The sequence below is a fragment of the Drosophila elegans genome, unplaced genomic scaffold (assembly GCF_018152505.1).
Source record: "Drosophila elegans isolate 14027-0461.03 unplaced genomic scaffold, ASM1815250v1 contig_814, whole genome shotgun sequence".
Lineage (NCBI taxonomy): Eukaryota > Metazoa > Arthropoda > Insecta > Diptera > Drosophilidae > Drosophila > Drosophila elegans.
The window spans coordinates 18,680,461-18,698,655 of NW_024546167.1; the positions used below are offsets into that span (position 1 = coordinate 18,680,461).

General features: G+C 35.4%; 1 protein-coding gene across 4 annotated transcripts in view; it reads right to left on the reverse strand.

Annotated features, from left to right (window-relative positions):
* The window catches only part of LOC108147933, a 56,577-nt gene extending 41,600 nt beyond the window's left edge, over positions 1-14,977 (reverse strand). For 2 of the 4 annotated variants that reach the window (XM_041710392.1, XM_017274717.2), the window contains exon 1: positions 14,175-14,977. The gene's annotated coding sequence lies outside the window, so the exon portion shown is untranslated. The remainder of the gene's footprint in view (positions 1-14,174) is intronic. The other 2 variants (XM_017274716.2, XM_017274718.2) reach the window with 2 other exon arrangements.
* Positions 14,978-18,195: the final 3,218 nt, after the last annotated feature.

Here is an 18,195-nt window from a genome sequence, read left to right on the forward strand (position 1 = left end):
GACCAACAAACAAGTTGAAAATAAACGTAGCTGGGAAGCGTAACTAAATGCCGAAAAATACCGAAAATCAAAAAGCGTGGCAGCTACAACATCTGAATACATCGGTGGCATCCACAACACTCTGGGCCATTAACGGTTAATCTGGGCTCTTCACCAATTTACGCACCATACGCCGCTCCAAACTGCCAATCCGTGTCACATACCAAACTATATTACTTATGTGCCTGCCAAATTACACTTCACAAAACGAATCGAATCGAAACGAGGCGAAAATTGGGGAGAAAATCGAAAGCATTTCGAATGCATTTTTTAAAGCAAATTGTGGTAAATGCCTGTACATAATAATAGTATATATATATATTCATGTAAAAAATATATCATATAATCAAAAGTATCAAAAATTATATTTATTAATTGGTATATTTTATTATCTGACCTCAGTAGGGATATACTGATGCAAGTCTAAGAACTAGGTTATAAAATTTTGAAGAATATTTTTTCAATAATTTATTATTCTGTTCGATTATTTTTCGAGTGTAATTTGGCAGCCTGTATTCGATTCAGAATCCCCCAAGTGCCATTCCGCAGTGACATGGCCTGACCTTCTGGCGGCATTCCTATGGCAATTAGCCGCGTTTATGGTTCTGTTTTGTTGCCAGTTTGACGCAGCTTCTGCCCATGTTGTTCTGCAGTTAAATGTTGCATGCCACATTTGGCACACATCATGACAAGCGACATGTGTTTCTGATATGCCAATAGCCAATGGACATATTTCCGTAGCCCCCTCCCCCTGTTACGCCCCACCCCCCTAAGGGCCACGCCCCCCCTGCGGCGAAGCGACCATTATGGCTAATTAATGAATTTCGCACTGGATTTTCCGGGGGAATTTTTCTCCGACATCCCGTCGTCGCCGCCTTAATTGGTTATTTATTTTGTGTTATGCGCAATTTTAGTGTTTCATTTGCTTGTGGCTCAAATATTTCTAATTTTAATTTGCTGTCTCTCTCGCGGGTTTCTCGCTTTTTCCGCCATCTTAGCCGGGGTCATTGGGCTAAAAATTAATGGCCAAGCTTAATGGGTCATTTGAGAACAGTTCGTAAAAGTGACCAACACACACACACGCGCGTAATTAGTTGAAATCTCTATGGATTGGCAGTGGGTCAAAGTTTGTGTCCAAATTTTGGTTTAAATTTAATGGATTTGCTTGGTAGGTTTACCTTAACATGTTTTGTAGTTTGTCGGCTTAAGAAAATTTACCTGAAAAGAAAAAGAAATGAAAGCAAAATTAGTTTATAAGGCAAAATTATTAAGAATACATTGTTACAGAAGAGCTTTTCCTATTCATTGAAATAAAAACAATTACAATAGTCACATATTCTGCCAAAATAACCAAAATTGTTCTACACATTTTAAAATAGCCCCAAAATTTACATCAAAATTGCTTCTTCAGTCATTCAAGCATTTTGCACTTGAAAATGTTGCCATCAAAAATCCAAATTGAAATTTCCATCTCAGGCTCAGAATGACAACAACAATAAAAACAATTTGATGTTGCATAACACTTAATGACAAAAGGGTAAGAGTCTGTGCTTCGTCAGAAGAAAGCTACCGGCATATGGCACAAAAAAAAAAAAATTGCATAAATTTTTCCTGCAATATGCATATTAAATTCAATAAATTTCCTACACAAAAAGCGGCCAGGGGAAAAACAGAAAGTGGAGGGACCATTGAGAAGGGGGCAGACAAGCTGCCGACAGTGAGCTATGGCTAAAGGATATGCACAAGGATAGCAGCTCAAATTGATAGACATCTATATGTAGCGAAGGAGCAAAAGCGATAGATGTTTCAAGTGGGCTGCGACTTACCACTGAGCTGCTCGGCACAGGGAATAAAAATCAAGTACGAGGTACTTAAAATATCCATTTCGGAAGTTGATTGTCAGAATGATTGGGTTATATAATGGAAATAAAAAATTTAGTTCTATTTAAATTTTCAGAAATTGATTGTAAATTTGATTGTGTAAAGTTAAACTTTTTTAGCGCTGAACAACTTTTAGCACAGTTATATAATATATAATAGCAAAAGATTACAGATTTACAATTTTTCCATTTTGACAGTAGGAATTATTTCAATGAAATAGCTTTAAACATGAAAATTAAAAAAATGCAGAGTAAATACTAGAAATATAATTATAAATGGGCATGCTTAGTATATTTTTATTGATTTTTATACTTTTCTTATTTTTTTCGAGTGTCCGATTGTCAAACACTTTTGCTCTTTTGCCCGGGCGACAAAGTTTATTTAGCCCTTGACTTGGGAATTTTTTTGAATTTTGCTAGCCTTGAAAAGATGCCAAGTAAAAGGTGAAGCAAAGGAAATATGATGATGGGCACTAAAAATAGTTGAAGAAAATGACTGATTTCTGCATTTCCATGGAACCAATAATCAATTACAATTCTTGATGGCTAATAATAGAGCTGCCAAAGCCTCTGCCACGCCCATTTCTCTGACCCCTCCCTTCTGGATAACAAAACACTACTCTACTACCGCACTCCTTTTGCAAAAATTCGCGAAACATTTAATTAAATAACAGACAGAGAAGCGAAAAATCTGGATGCTGGATGCATTTTGCCCCTTTGTGCCCCGTTTCCGATTGCTTTTGGGTTTGGGTGCACAAAAATAGTTTGAACTCGAAAATTGCAAAATTCAAAATAACAAATTGCATTCAGCCAGTGAATGTCCTTCAATACCGCTCCCCTCCCTCCCTATTTTGTGTTCTTTTTTTATTGCCTTTCAATTGGTGCACTGCTGCGGTCGTCAACTTTTGCCGATTGGCGGGCGGCAACCGCAATTGCTTCTGCTGTTGCTGCTGTAGCTGCGATATTGCTGCTGTCGCTGCGATGTTGCTGCCGTTTTCGTACCATTTCTGCTGTCCAAAGCTGTGACTGGACAAATAAAAGTGGTAGGAGTGAAGAAGGGGAATCAATGGAGAAAATAGCCAGTGAAACAAAGCAACTCCTTTTAGTGCCAGGGGCGTCGTTAGCGGAAATTTATAACACAGAAAAGGCAAGCAAGCGATAGCATTTCTGCGGCTGACTGTAAAGGGTTCGATTGGGCGGCCAAATTCCAATCAATGGCGAATGTGAGGTGCTGAGAATGGGTTCATTGCCTGATCTTCTGCCGGGGATTCAACATAGCACTCCGATTTGTAAGGCCATTCAATTTGGCAGAAAAAAATTATAGTTTTCCTGGGTTTACCATTTCGTCTACATTTTGCTTGATATATTTAAATATTAAAAAAAAAATGTATTTTAAAAATGTTATTAGCGGATTTTGTCAATAAAAAAGCTGACTTCCGGCAAAAAACTTATTATAAGAACTACATTTTTTGGAAAGTTATGGTAGAATTTTTGGAATTCAATAAATTACTTATTTTATAAATTCTGAAAATGACTTTGCATTTATATATTAAATAATATTTAATATATCTATATAATATATCAATGCATAACTATATTTATATGTTTAGGTTATAATTTTTAATTTTTGATATTTATTTAATGTCAACGATTTTGTTGAGTAATTTGTGGTATTACTTAGATTTAAAACTAAATTATAAGCCAAGGGACGTTTGCAAATTTAATGAGCTTTTCACTTTTGAAATAATTTTTAGTTTATATCTAAACATCAACCATTGTTTATTGCGTTGTATATTGTTGTAGTATTACTTAGATTTAATCTGTGTAATTCATTGGCCCCTTAAGGCTTCTTTTGATCAAACTTCCACTAGAATACTCCCTTGGATTGCACTCCATGCAGAGCCTAACTAAACACACTTGAATATATGTACTACTACATGTGTGTAAGCCGCACTGTCTTTCTATTGTGCAATCATAAATCAAAGCGCCCAGTGCCACGCCCACTTTTGATGTCCGTTGTAATCCGGGGCTTAACATTCTCTCCATTGTGCTGGGAGTTTTCCAATTCCCTGTACCACATGTGAAGGCGGAACCCGGAATCCCAGAGTTTTCGCAGCCCCGAAAACGAAGGCACTGACAACGGCTTAGAGTTCTGGGTTCTCTGGTCGACTTTGGTCTGCACCGCGAATGCAATTAAATAGAATATATCGCCATCGCCGCCGCCTTTCACAAGGTCGCCTTTTGCTCCCTGTCGTCCAGGGTTCCTGTGGTTTTGGGCCTCCCAACCTGACCAAAACTGCAACCCAACGGACTGGCAATAACTCAGCCAGTTCCTGCTGCCACACTACATTTTTTTAGCATTTTTTTTTCGGCCGCTTGTTAAGTAATTTTGTTAATAGCTGCACCACCAACAGCAACGGCTTCAATAAATCTTTTTGTGCGGCTGCCACAATTCGTTGCACATTTCATGCTCTCTTTGGCCAGTGGCTCTTGAGCTATAACTATTAAATGGAAACTAGTTCACTCCACTCTAGAAGGCTCAATCGAGTGCCAGCACCTCCCACAAGGCATAGACCGAATAAAAAAAAAACAAAACCAAACAAAAAACCGAAATAAAACATACAGAAAATATCTCAAAAAAAAATATAACTTAAATCGCTGCACGCATATGAGTGCGACTGCGAAAAAGTGCAAAATTACTCGACTGACTTTCACCAATTTTTAGCCAGCTTCGATTGCAACAATACTACTGGCAGTCTCCAGACGGCAAATAAAAATACTACAAATTATAACTTTGTGTTTGCCAACTCAGAATAAACAAAACGCAGGCAAAAATAACAAGTGCAGCGAGCTGCCTAATTGCACTACTCTATTTGGAGAGAGCAGTTTGATTTTAATAAAAACTTTAGGTTACCCAAAAAAAGAGTGAGAGTAGAGCAATGGCTTATATTTATTTATTTATTTCTATTTTAGTTTTAATTTTTAATTTATTATATTATTATTATTATATCACGTTCGTCTTTGATCCCTCACTTGAAAACGTGGTCAGGCAAACTGTATTTTAATTTTGCATATATATATTTTGCTCATATCGTGGAATACTATTCGCACGATTGAATTAATTTAGAAAGCAAAGTTGTGAACTGTGCTGAAATTTGGCATGATAAAAGTCATAAAGATTGTAAAAATATTAAATACATATTTTAAATTTAAAAACATAAATTAATTGAAAGAATTTGGGTTTTAGGAAATAATAATTAAATTGGTTTAGGTAAAAAAAACATTATAAGGCAAATAAAATCTTGGATCCTTAAGAACATATATTGCATTTCACAACATTGGTATTGCTGTTGTCTTTACTTTGTAGCTCTTTGTTATTTTTAGTTAGTTACTGACTGAGTTGGCCAAAAGGCATTTTGTTGACCCATTGCCGCTGACAAAATTTACTAATTTTCAGTGGCGGAAACGGATTTGCTTTTTTCGCTGCTGTTTTTCGAGTTGATTGCTGCGATTACAGCTGTCACCCTTTTTTTTTTTGCTTTTGTTTTGCTCCGCTGTCGTAATTTACACCTGTTGCACCTGCTGCAAACACCAAATGCACACAAAGCTTACACAAATTTGCAGGCCAACATAGGCCAACTGTCGTGGACCCGCAGACATGAGTCTTGGCTAAATGGAATTTAATTATAAAATAATTACACGCTCATTTGTTGCCTTTGCTTTAATTGTTTGACGTTTGCTTAATTTGCCTCATTAGAAACTATGTTTTGTGGCTTGTTTTAAGCTGCTTGGTTTTCCTTTCAGGTCAGCTTGGATTCGCATAATATTTTTTTTTTGCTTTTGAAAAACCCAACTCAACTAATTTAAATTGGTCCAGATCTGAGACTCTAAACTAACGGATTTCACCTGCCAAATAGTTTGTTTTATTTGCCAACTTTTCGGTATTTGTACTTCATTAAAATGGGTTTGATTTTTTGCTCGACTTTAGTGTGTGGCAAGGTGAGCCAGGAAATAAATTAAATGCGAAAAAGCCATGCGAGAATTGCCGACTTAATTGTTGCGCATACGCAGCGTTGCACAATGCACTTCAGGTTGGGGTTCAAACCAAAGCCGCTTAGCCTTTGTTTTATTTTGTTTGTTGGTTTGCAGGTTTGTGAATCGCAATCGGTTTTAGTCGATTCGGTTTGGATTGCTATTTGTATTGGTTCGATTTGCGTTTGGACATTGTTGTTGTGCTTTGTTCTGGATCTCGATTAAATGTCGTTGGTTCAATTTATGAATACTGCATGCAGTTTCGGATCGTTATGTACTCTACCGACTAGTCTGCAATTTGCTTTGCAATTTTGCACATAATAAGTGCAAATAATTATGTGCTTTGGCTGATTAGTTTGCTACTTGTATGGTAGTTTACGCACGCGCTAGCGATTATTTTTCAGAGTTTTGTTGAAAAATGGGCTTCCTATTTTTTTAATCGTTTTCATTAGGAGGAACAGAATTTATATTTTTCATTAAAATTAACATATACAAAAACAATGCTTAATTTTTCCGTACTTTTTATATATTTTTTATATTTCGTCATACTTATTATAATTATTAATATTAGTTTTTGCTGTTTTTCATGTATGCCTGATTTAGTCTTAAATCTTATTATGTTTCTTGCCTAATTTTTTTAAAGATATTTTTTTATATATTCTGCTACTATACTATACTGTTTTGTATTGTATTGTATTTGCTTTTTTGTATCCAATGTAGCCAATAGTTAGAGCATTAGTTGTGAGCAGTTTATTAGAATAGATTTTTTCCCATCGCCTTATTTATTTGGAATTCTTATCACTCGTCAGCCCTATTTCACTTAGCTGCTAATTAACTAATTGGCCCAGCCAATCCAATTGCAATTCGGCGAATCCAAGAACAGAATTTCGTGGTTGGCCAGCCCAGCTAATTGTGGTCTTCAAGTGGATGGATGTATGGATATGGAAATGTAATCGGATTCGGATTCGGAGGCGTATCGGGAAGTGGGATCGTAACGGGAATAGGCCCGAGTTCAATACGCTGATTGATTGTGAATAATCAATGTGAAGTCGGTTATGAAGCGGGCGGTCGAAATATTAGTAGTATGCCTTTTGGATGCATAACTAAATTAGACAAAAGCCACGGACGTGAGGGGCATTTTGAGATGGCAAATGTTCCTGCTTCTGGCCAAATCTAATCCGAGTTATGTAATAAAAGAGTCGGCCAAGTCCGGTGAAATATTAAGCAGTCAGCAGTAGCAGTAGCAGTCGCCAATTCTGTCTGGGTGCAATCATCCAGCCATGGAGAAATGGCACACCATGAAGTGAAATATGGCAACGGGGATTTCCCCGTTAGTTGACCAAGCGAATTGTCAGCGAAAAATGTTTTTGAAGATGAAATTGGGGGGGAAAAATCGGAAGGAAGCTGAAATGGCCACCTTAATGATAAAACACCCGGCAGCACAGTGCTGGCCAAAAGTTCGCATTCACATTCGCAACAATACTGGAAAGTGTAGTAACTGGCCATAAACTTATTTCACTGACTGTATGCGGGCAGACAAAGCGATGAACATGGATAAGTAAGCATAACAAAGGCAGTTAGTTCTGCTCATGTGACATGCTCAATTTATTCAGACGATTTTAATATTAAGATTGTCTACATACTATTCACAAAGAATTAATATTGTTTATTAAAGTAATGAGTGTTAGTAATAGTTAATAACTGAAACATTCTGGTAGTTTTTTAGTCGTAGTAAACTAGTTCTTTTCTGCTTTGCAATAAAAAAATTTTAATTAAAATTCGATTTAGGTTATATAGAGTTTACGAAGAGGATTTTTGTAATGCGGCTAATGGAAAGTGCAATTAGCCGAAACATTTTTAACTCCATCGACTTTGTCCTTCTCCACTCTCCACTCTACCCTCTTTTCTATTAGGCCCTGTGTGTGGCCATCTAATTAACACGCTTTTTTAATTATTAATTGCTGCACTTAATTTATAGGCAACAGAGGAGAACCCCGGCGAACATCCTCCCACAAAACCAAAGGGGAAAACCATTTAACCCCCAGCTTCGAAGGCAAAGTCACAAATTGCAATTTGTTTCAAGTGTCCTGGCGGCAGGACAAAGTTTCGTCTTATGCTTTTGTGTCCTTGAAGGAAGGGGGAAATAGTGAGTGGAAGGGTAAAACTATCTGCTAACTGTGATTTTTGTGCCTCGAAAAGTTGCAATTTGTCTTTTACCTTTACTCTATCGTCGCCTTTGTTGCCTTTTTCTTTATTTTACTTCACTGCTGACAAAATAAATTGAATTGCAGGTTGAAAGTTTTGCCATACGGATTGCATGGTTTTTTTCTTTTTCATTTTATTGGGAAATTAATTAAGTGTATGCAGTCAGCATAACGGTTTGTGTCTTTCCAAGAACCGTTACAATTTTCACTTCAGCATTTTCATTTTTGCTTTGATTTATTGATACAGAACATCAATTTAAAGCTCATCGTTTTGTCCGTTTTCTTTTTTTGGGAATCACCCAAATGAAATGAATTAAAATAATGCAAATGAGAAACAATATAAACTGTGGAAGGGAGATAACAAAGCTTCAATGTAATTCATTTGGCTTTTCTTCTACCATTTTTCTTTTTCACCTCACCTCGATGACGGAAAATGCCCTGCAGCACAGTATAGATGGATAGTTGGATAAATGCAGCTGCTTTTTTTTCGGGAAGAGTGACTTTTGAAGTAGCCCCTGGCAACAGACTTTTATTTTAATGGGTGAAGGAGCAGTTTAAAATATGCACAACGGCCTCGAATTAATTTGGAATCACAGAGAAACTGAACCATATCGTTTTCTAAAGAAAAGAAAATTTGAAACATTTTTGTCTTGGACAAACAAACAGTCTGAAACTATAATTATCGATATTTTTGGACATAAACAAATTATTTATTTACTTATTTTGTATCTAATGTATGTAAGGTTAAAGCAAAATTATTAAAATATTTATATTGTTATTTTTAAAGACTGTAGTAAAGTTAAAAAACCAGCTCACGTTCATGGTACTTAAATTTTATTAAATTTAATAATGGATTCTTCTTGTTTGTTGTTATAATTATAATAAAGTTTTATTCGACTTTACAGAATTTAAATAGATTGGGCATTAAAATAGTTCCCATTAAAATGCATGGTTAATTCGGCTTAAACTATTTTAAGTAAGCCACTCACATGCATAAAAAACTTAGCACAGAAAAAACCGTTTAGTTCAGCTTTATGGTTGCCATGAAAATTTCAATTTCGCTTTGAAAATAAAAATTTAGTTAAATCTTTCGTTTATTTTGGCTTTTTAGGTGAAGCATAAAAACGTAATTTTCTGCAGCACTCACTGTTCACATATAAAAGATATGTTTCTCCGCTGGATTTAACCGGAATGGAAATAAACTCTAAAGCAACCCCAAGCATAGATCGCTTCAAAAAAAAAAGGCCGGACTGCAGAAAATAAAACAAAAACATTTAGAGAACGAGAAGCAGATGCGAAACTGCCAACAGTTTTTCCTGAATTCCATGCCAACTGAAAATGCATTTTTCTGTCGCATTTCCTGCCCCAGCGTGGAGCATAAAATGAAATAAAATAAAATAGCAAAGGCAACATAAACACGTGCCAGCCCAGTCTAATGTCTGCTATTTCCTGTTGGCCAAAAACGGTAGGCCAAAAAAAAGGAGGCAAGAACAGGCATGCATTAAAGCAAGCGTCACTAAAAGAAGCGTGGAACGACAGTGAGAACTTTGGTCAGGGGAGAATCTGGACCCAAGTTGGGTTTCCTTTCTCGACAGTTTCCTCCTCTCGTGCCACTTTTTTTATTTTCCCAACCACCTTGAATGGGAAGCGCGGCGAAGGAAATGAGGACACAAAAATCCCGCAGAATAAAGGAGTAAAAATTCAAGAAAAATCCAAAGGAATCGCCCTGGGATTACCCTTAAAAAACGTGAAACTCATTACAAAAATGGCCAAGAAACTAAAGAACTAAAAAAATTAAATAGAAAACTAGGCTGATACATTTTGTATCCTTTCTATAGTCAATAAAATTTCCCTTCCTATGAAAAATAGCAATAAGCTGAAATGTTGTTCTTTCAAATACATAGTATCTTTGGAAAATACGTTCAATACTTTCTAGAATTCCAGAAAATGAGTATAAAAATAATGTTTTTAATTAAACCCTCTAATCAAACACATCTGTGTTATCCTAACTAAGCTAAGTACTTAAAATAATTGCCTAAAATCTGAGGAAAATATCGCTAGACAGTCTCAAAAACGAAAAGTAAATATGAAGAGAACTAACAACAAAAAGTAGAATAACACAGAGATCAACAACAACTAAGGCCATAGCCACACTTAGCAACACCATGAGTAGCAACTCAAAATAGCTGGTAGTTAGAAAGGGAAAGAGAAATATGTTAATAAACTCGAGGGGGAGGGGGTTAGGCATAGCATAACGTGATAAACGCTGGATGAATGACCTCTCTCTCTTCATAAACGAACTCTTCTTTTTTCCACTGCCAACTACATTTTAGTCAAATACAGATGACGCAGACGGATCTTAAAGATGCACTGAAGCAAAATTAAGATTTAAATTATGAGTTTTTATTTATATACTTTCTTAGCTGAGTTTGACAATATATTGGCTAAAATAATTGTTATTAACTGCATTGATTGCTGATGATGTAAAATTTGATCTTTTTCAAAGCACTAATTAATTTAAAATACATAATTTTGAAATTGAATACAGTATGTGTATCTTTTTTAAAACATCTGAATATTTTTCTGCTTATTTTATTCTTTCTACGTAATATTGAAAACATTTTTTGCTCAGTGCACTGCCAGTATCATTTTCCGCTGCAGCGATGAAAAGTTTTTTTTTGCCACTGGCCATCCTTCTAATAGGCCAACAAAAATCTCAGCTGGATAATGATGCACTGACAACTGAAACTGCATGCTGCGTGCCCTGCATCTCTTTCGTCCACCCTGCTGCCATCTCTTTCTCACCCCTTGGTGCTGTCTCTTTCTCTTTTTGTGGCAGTTACTTAGTTATGCATGCTTCTTCTACCACTTATTTTTGTTTGTTTGTCTGCATTTCTGCTTTCGAGTTCATTGCCGCGACTTATTTATTTTTTTTTTTTGTTCTCCTGTGTCTCAAACATTTTCCACTCGCTTTTGAGTGGCAGCATTATCATCATTATCATAATGAACACTAAAATCATTATCGCCTCACAGTGCTGGCCCTATCTTCTTGGCCCACTCTTCTGCCCTTCAGTTTGTGTGTTCATTAGCTTTGTAAGTAAGCCCTAAGCCCCCTCTCTTGACACACTCGCCCCGATCATAATTCAATTATCCAAGAAAGGGAACCCCTCTTTGGACAGTGGATCGAATCCGCGGTGGCCAAATTTAGGTGGCTAAAGGAAATGGTTTACGACTCGTGAAGGAAACAGCTTGACTTCCCACTTTCAGCTAGATGGATTGTTAACTTCTGGGAATGCAGAGGAAGAATATGATGGATTGCTGGGAATTATTGTGGTTACAGGTGAGGAACTAATGCAGAATATAGAGGTAATCTTAAAGTTTTGCTTTAATTTTATTTAAATTATATCTGTTAATTATTCTTGATTGAAAAGGTAAAAACATTACATGCTTTTTTAGAACATAATTTAATATAAAATGAATTATTTGAAAGGTGAGTTTATATTCAAAATAAGTTTTCATAGCAATTAATAAAAATATTTATTTAGTTGGTAAGGGTGTTAATAGTATAGCTCTGCTTTAATTTTACTTCAATTATATCTATAAATACCTTTTAAATAATAATGTGAATAGCTAAAGGTGGGCTTATCTTTCAAATAAATAATTTTGCAATAATTGAAATTCTAAATGAAATTGACTGCCAACCTAAAGATTAACTTTCATAAAATAGTTTGCAATTGTATTTTCAACGGATAATTATGTGCATATAAATGGTTTTGCCCCTTCAATTACAAGCTAAGCAAAAAGAAAGAAGTGTAGACTTTAAGAATACGTTTTGCAATTACACAGCAATCAAAATTGAATCCCATAATTGCTATATCAACCACTGTACCAGCGGACTATGATGGAACAGGTGGTAGGCAGTGTTCATCAGTCAGGCACCCAGTTTCCTAGAAACCATAATTTGCACGCTTTCTTCTCAAAACCCAGACACGAGTCTCGATTAGACAGACTCTCCATTATTTGCCGCTCAAATTCTTGGCTTTAACACATTTTCTAAATATTTTCGAGTTCACGATCAAGATCAACGAAAGAGAATAGTATGTGCTGCTAATGAAACCGGCGAAGATGCTGTGAGAAATAAGGCGGAAATGGGGGGTCTTCTTTCATATATGCTCGCACACACTATATATATATATATAAACACACATTTTGACTTTCATTTCTTCATACAGTTAGACACTTTTATTGTGTTTCACATTACTTTTGTGTGTGCGAGTTGGTTGGCTTTTCTTTTTCTCCCCATCTAGACATGCGTTTTGTTTGCGATACATTTTGTTACTGTTACTGTTTGTGTTTTAGTTTTTGTTTTTGTTTATTCGGACTTTTCCTGAATTTCTATTTTCAGCATAGATAACCAAAACCAAGAGCATTTCTATAAGCAAAGTGCGATATTTCACAAGGGTCTCGCCGGAATCGAGTTGACTACAACAATACGGACCGCATTATATCTGTTCTTTCATGGCATTGTTTTTCTTTTGCGAAATTCGTTTTTCTTTCGCCGGCGTTCCATCCTTTGTTTTGCGTATTTTTGGCATTCCCACAGACGCTTTTTGCAACTTTTCCTGGTTAACTTTAGTTGCTACTTTTCAGAGGAGTTTTCCATCCAGAACAGAGGCTTACAAACCAAAGGGGTTATATTTTATAACAAAAATTTAGAGATTTAGTAACGTTTTGCTGTGTATATTTTAATTTATTTAATATTTACCCCTTTCTGATATCCTTGACTACGCCCATGTTCGCAATAATAGTTCTGTGTGTGTTTTCAGGGTGAATTTGCTTAGTACCAACAAAAGCAAATATAAATTGCCATAGATTAAAGTTGCAATCGTGACTGGGGTAAAAGCAATGAAGCAATGGAGAAAAAGCTGGGGAAAATGGAAGTCACCGGCGAGAGGAGAATCAAATTTGGTATCAAATTACTCAAAGCAAAATTTCAATTGAGATAATAGAGCCTGATTTGCGTTCAAATAAATGGCACATGGAATTTCTCAATTCGCGGAAAGAATGTTCCTTTAATTGAAGTAAAAAGGTTCTTTAATTTCATAAAGTCATGGTGAAAATGAAAATTGATATAAATATTTAATTATCTTGAAAGTCAATTCATTTACATTCTTTTCTGCGTCTGTAATTTCTTTTCAAGTTGAAAAACCTATACGGAATTAAATTAAGCTCTTAACACTGTGTGAAAAAGCGAAACAATGAGTTACGCCGTGCTCGGTTTTTCTTCTTTTTGTTTTCCCAATTTTCACACAGACAAAACTCGCGCTCAATTCCACTCAGAGATTTCAGTAGGAACACTTGCGCATATTAATTGCTTATTGAGCAGGCTTCTCTGCTTTCGACGAGGGGAAGTCAAATGGAACAAAAAAAAGCCGCGGCGGTCAAGAATTTTTTGGGAAAATCCTCGTGCACGAGGGGGAAAACCTTTTTTATTATTCTTTATCAGTTTCAATCACTTCATCGCTCCCAACACTAGAAAACCAGTGGGCACTCGCAAAAAGTCTCTAGACTTCATTGTTTTTTTTAAAGCGGTTTCACTAGGAACTTTATTAAATAAGCTTTGTTATTTTTTAGATTTTATCCTTACTTTTGTTCTAAAATCGAAATCTGAGTTTTGATTACCTATAACATATTGGTAAAATGCACATATTCTCCTTCAAGAAAGCGATGAGTAGTTGATGCTAGTAATAATTTAATATTATTTTAAAAAGACCTTTTTTCTGTTCGCTTTTGGTTTTTCTTTTTCACAATTTTAATTAATTTGGCTTGGTTTTTTGTAATTGCTTTTGGCGTTTTTGTGATAGACACCTAGAATTCATTATTACAGGGGTATCACTGTATTTCTGAGTTGTGGCTTTCATTCATTTACTCCGACACTTGCACCCACCCTCAATCCCTCATTCCCTCAACCCCGACATTCATTCACTCATTCATTCATTCGTGCAAGTCTCCTTCTCACCTGTTTGTTTTGTTGTTGCTGCCGCTGTTGTTTCTTGCCCCTATCTCCCTCTCTTTCCCTTGCTCTCGTCCCGTCTTCTTCGCTCGCGTGCTGAAACAAGCGTTTTCCGGCCGAAGGTAGATTTTTTATTTTATTTTTTTGGGGTGTCAGAGGTTGCAGGTTCGGTGGTTCTGGGGGAAACCTTTGTTGCAGCCACTTGTGCGCCTCTCCCTCGTTTTTTTTCTTTTTTTTTTCTTCGTCACTTGGCCCTTTACTGGTTGACAAAATGCCAAACGCTTGAAATTCTTTTATATCCGTTTTTTATTTTCCGCCGTTTTATATTCGAATTTTTCCTTTTTTTCAGTTAGCGCGCGGTTTTAAAATTTGGTTTATTTCTCTGTGTTTGTTCAAAATAAAAAAAAGGAAGAACGTAGTGCTGTTACCGCTGCTGTTTGGCTGTTTTTTTCTTATTTTTATTTTAGCTGGCGTTGGTTGTTGTGTTGTTAACCTTTTCCTTTCTGTGCACGTGTTTGGTTTTCCCTTAACGGTGTGGTTGTTGTTGTTGCTGCTCTCGGCTTTATGGCAACCTGTTTGCCACTGGAATGTTTTCGTGTGGTTTTCCGAAAGAATGAAAACTCGGCTGGAATGCTACGAGTTATAATTATGATTGCATTCGATAATCTTTGTAATTTCCGTTCTCATTTTTGGTATTTTTTTTAAATCAAATAATTTTGGTGCGCATTTTCAAAGGGAATTGTTTTGTTAACTTTGGAATTCGGGTTTCAAAGTTGTGGTTTTTTTTTATTGTGATAATTATTCACGAATTAAAAAATTGCCAATGGTAAATTAAAAGTGTTTGCTGCTCTAAACTCTTTAATTTTTATTAAACTTGTGTAGCTTTTATTGTAAAAATGTAGTTAAACAAAATTGATGGCTATTCACAACAAATTTTAAATTAAATATGTTAAGTTAAAAGTTTTTTGATGTGTGATTTTTTTTGTATTCAAATTTAAAAATTTAGTTCAACAAAATTGAAGTCTTTAAATTATAAATGTTAAATATATCCTCTGATTTGTTTTATAGTCTTCTGATTTGTTTTCTTTAGACTCAACGGACATATTAGTCCTACCTAGCAATTCACAGTTTTTAATTGATTTCTTTTGTTTACAAAATGTATAAATAAAACTTATCAAGAACAAATATAAATAAATAGAAAAGGGGCTGACATTTTATCATTTCAAAAGTGTTAATGTATATTCAATTTCGCGTAAATAAAATTCTTTTGTGCAACATAATTGTGTGCAAACAAGCCGCCAAAGCTTTTTCATTTTATTTACATTTCCGACTGAAGTATTTATCCAATTTAACGCAACAATTTAAACAGCAAATAAACAAATCAATTAACGGTTTTAATACAATTCAGTTGGTTTCGCTACAAGAAGTCGGTCAATCTGTGAAGTTTGCCCATATAAGTCTGAGCTTTAAATTTAATTAAGCCTTTTGCTGCTGTTACTGGTTTTGGTGCGCTGTTTTTTTTTTTTTTTTTTGTTCTTCTATTCTATTTTTCTCAGTTCTCATTTCTCAATTCTCAATTTTCTTGATTTATTTAGTGGCCAAAGATGGAGAGAGATTCTCTGGCTTTCTAAGCCCCAGATGATGCACGCTCCGCTGGCGCTGCCCACTCGAAAGCAGCAACAACAAGCTGCCCAGACTTGGCTAACTGTAAACCAAATGAAAAACTTCTATTGATAGAGTCGAGCCGAGTCGAAGTCTCTTGGCCAAATTCACCATAAAACACGGCGACGTCACGGCGCGCATTCAAGAATTCTGGACCAGCAGCTGGAAAACCGTTGTCCGCCGTCAAAGCCAAATAATACAAAAAACTGGTTTTCAAACAGGATTGGTATTTTCTGTTTTTGTTGCTGTTGTTATTGTTGTAGCATAGAATGCATATTTGCAAGTGCAAATGATAAGCGGGAAAAGCATGCAGAAATGAACTACACAAAAGTATACACCAATGCAAAAACACAAACGCAGAACCGTACGCACTCTCGTGATTTTTCCCCAATCGCGTTTTCCGGCAAACTCCGTCGACGTGTGCACCGTTTGGGCCAAAAATTGTGACTGAAAGCCAAGAATCGGGCGCTCCAAAGTCGGGCTCCATGCCATGTTAACACCGTTAACAGCGGCGTTTCACGAAGCAAAAGCAGCGACGCAACAGCGAAACTTCGGGTATTCAAGTGTTAACCGGCTTTTAACCCTCTGCTAAATGGCATTTCTTCTTGCGTGTCAAGTTAATATTTTTTTTGGGGGTGCATTAAACCCTCCGCTTTTCGCCTTGCTTGAGTTGGCCAGACATGCAGGCCGAACTATTGGCATTCAATTGACTAACAAAATTAGTAAAGTATGGGTAACAACTTGGTTGGAGGAAGCTGCCTGCAATTTCAAAATTATGCAAAATTAATACAAATACTGGTATTAATAACTGAATGGGATGTTAATAAGCCAGTTGTTGAGTTTAGGAAGTAATCAACAGTAGCCTTTGGAAAACTAATATCTTAAAGTCTACCAACTAGCAATAAATGTAAATGGCAAACTAAATAGCAACTATCTAAAACCAAAACAATTGCTTAATAAATTTGTACCTTTCCATAAGTTCCACTTGCAATTTTGTAGAACATATAAATATTAAAAATATTCAATTCTTAACGCAAGGAAATAAATATTTAACTTCATTTATTTAAGTCAATTCTAAATATACTTTATTTTATTTGATATCAAAAAATTATCAAATACTTAAATACTTCTAGCTAGCAATATATGTTTAACTATTTAGTTATAAATAGTTATTTTAATGTTGGCCAGTTTTAAAAACATTACCTGTTCGTGTGTAATATCGTATGTTAGTTGTTGCACTTCATCAGTCCACCACTGTTTACTAACAGAGACCTCCAATATCGTAAATGTAACAGTCAGCTGTAACAGCCGGCTTAAGTTTACAGAGCTGACAAGGTCCGCACTTTACAGAGACCACGCACCGCAAATACAAAATCGAAAAAAAAACACAAACTACAACACACAAAACCAAACTTACCCCATGACCTACATGCCAAACATCCTCTCGAGGAATCAGGACCCACACCCACTAAAAGGCCAACAAAAAGAGGAACAACGAACATTAAACTTTAAGCGCAACTAATTATGTGGGGGCAATAAACGAGCATTTTTGCAGCTTTAAATAGTTGGTTGTTAATACAAAAGTCCCTGAAATACCTGAAATACTCCCGAGTTCCTTTTTACGTTCGAGTCGGACTTCAAAGATTCAGAAAGTTGAAGGTAGAATGTGCCAGTTATGCGAATGCGTTTTTCCATAAGCTCAAACAAAACACCTTACCTCCACTTTACTTGCGAACTTTTCAAATATGCCACTGCCACTCATAAGTTACACTTTAAATGCATGGCACTTGCTGCCGAGGTTTTGAGATAAATAAATTAAGGTGTTTTTTAAAAAACAAACGTACTTTACAGATACTCTTAAAATTGTAAAATTTTGATCGCTATAATGTATGGTTAGCTAATTGTTATATATTAAACAAAAGATGTCACAAAAAACAATGGAAAAAAATGTGTAAAAAATTAAACCATCTACAATTTTTTGACGAACTTAGTTATTATTTAAAAGCAAATATTAAAAAGCATATTTTTGATTTAATGTTGAACATAAAAATATTCCTAAAATTTATGTTATTTATTTAAAGATAAAATTTCAAAAATCCAACTGAAATGTAAAACATGTAAAACCAGTGAAACTAAAAATTTGGTCTATAAATTTTGTTATTCAATTACAGCAACTGCTTTAAAGATAATATTTTATAAGCAAAGTGGAAAGTAAATCATATTTTATTGAGTAACCATATAATCACGTGTTAAATTTATTTAAAATAAATATATTGTTAAAAGCAAAAGTAATATAATCAAAATGAAAGGATTCTCAATTTAAAAAGTAATTTTTTAAGCATGCATTGTTTGTTTGTAAACACTG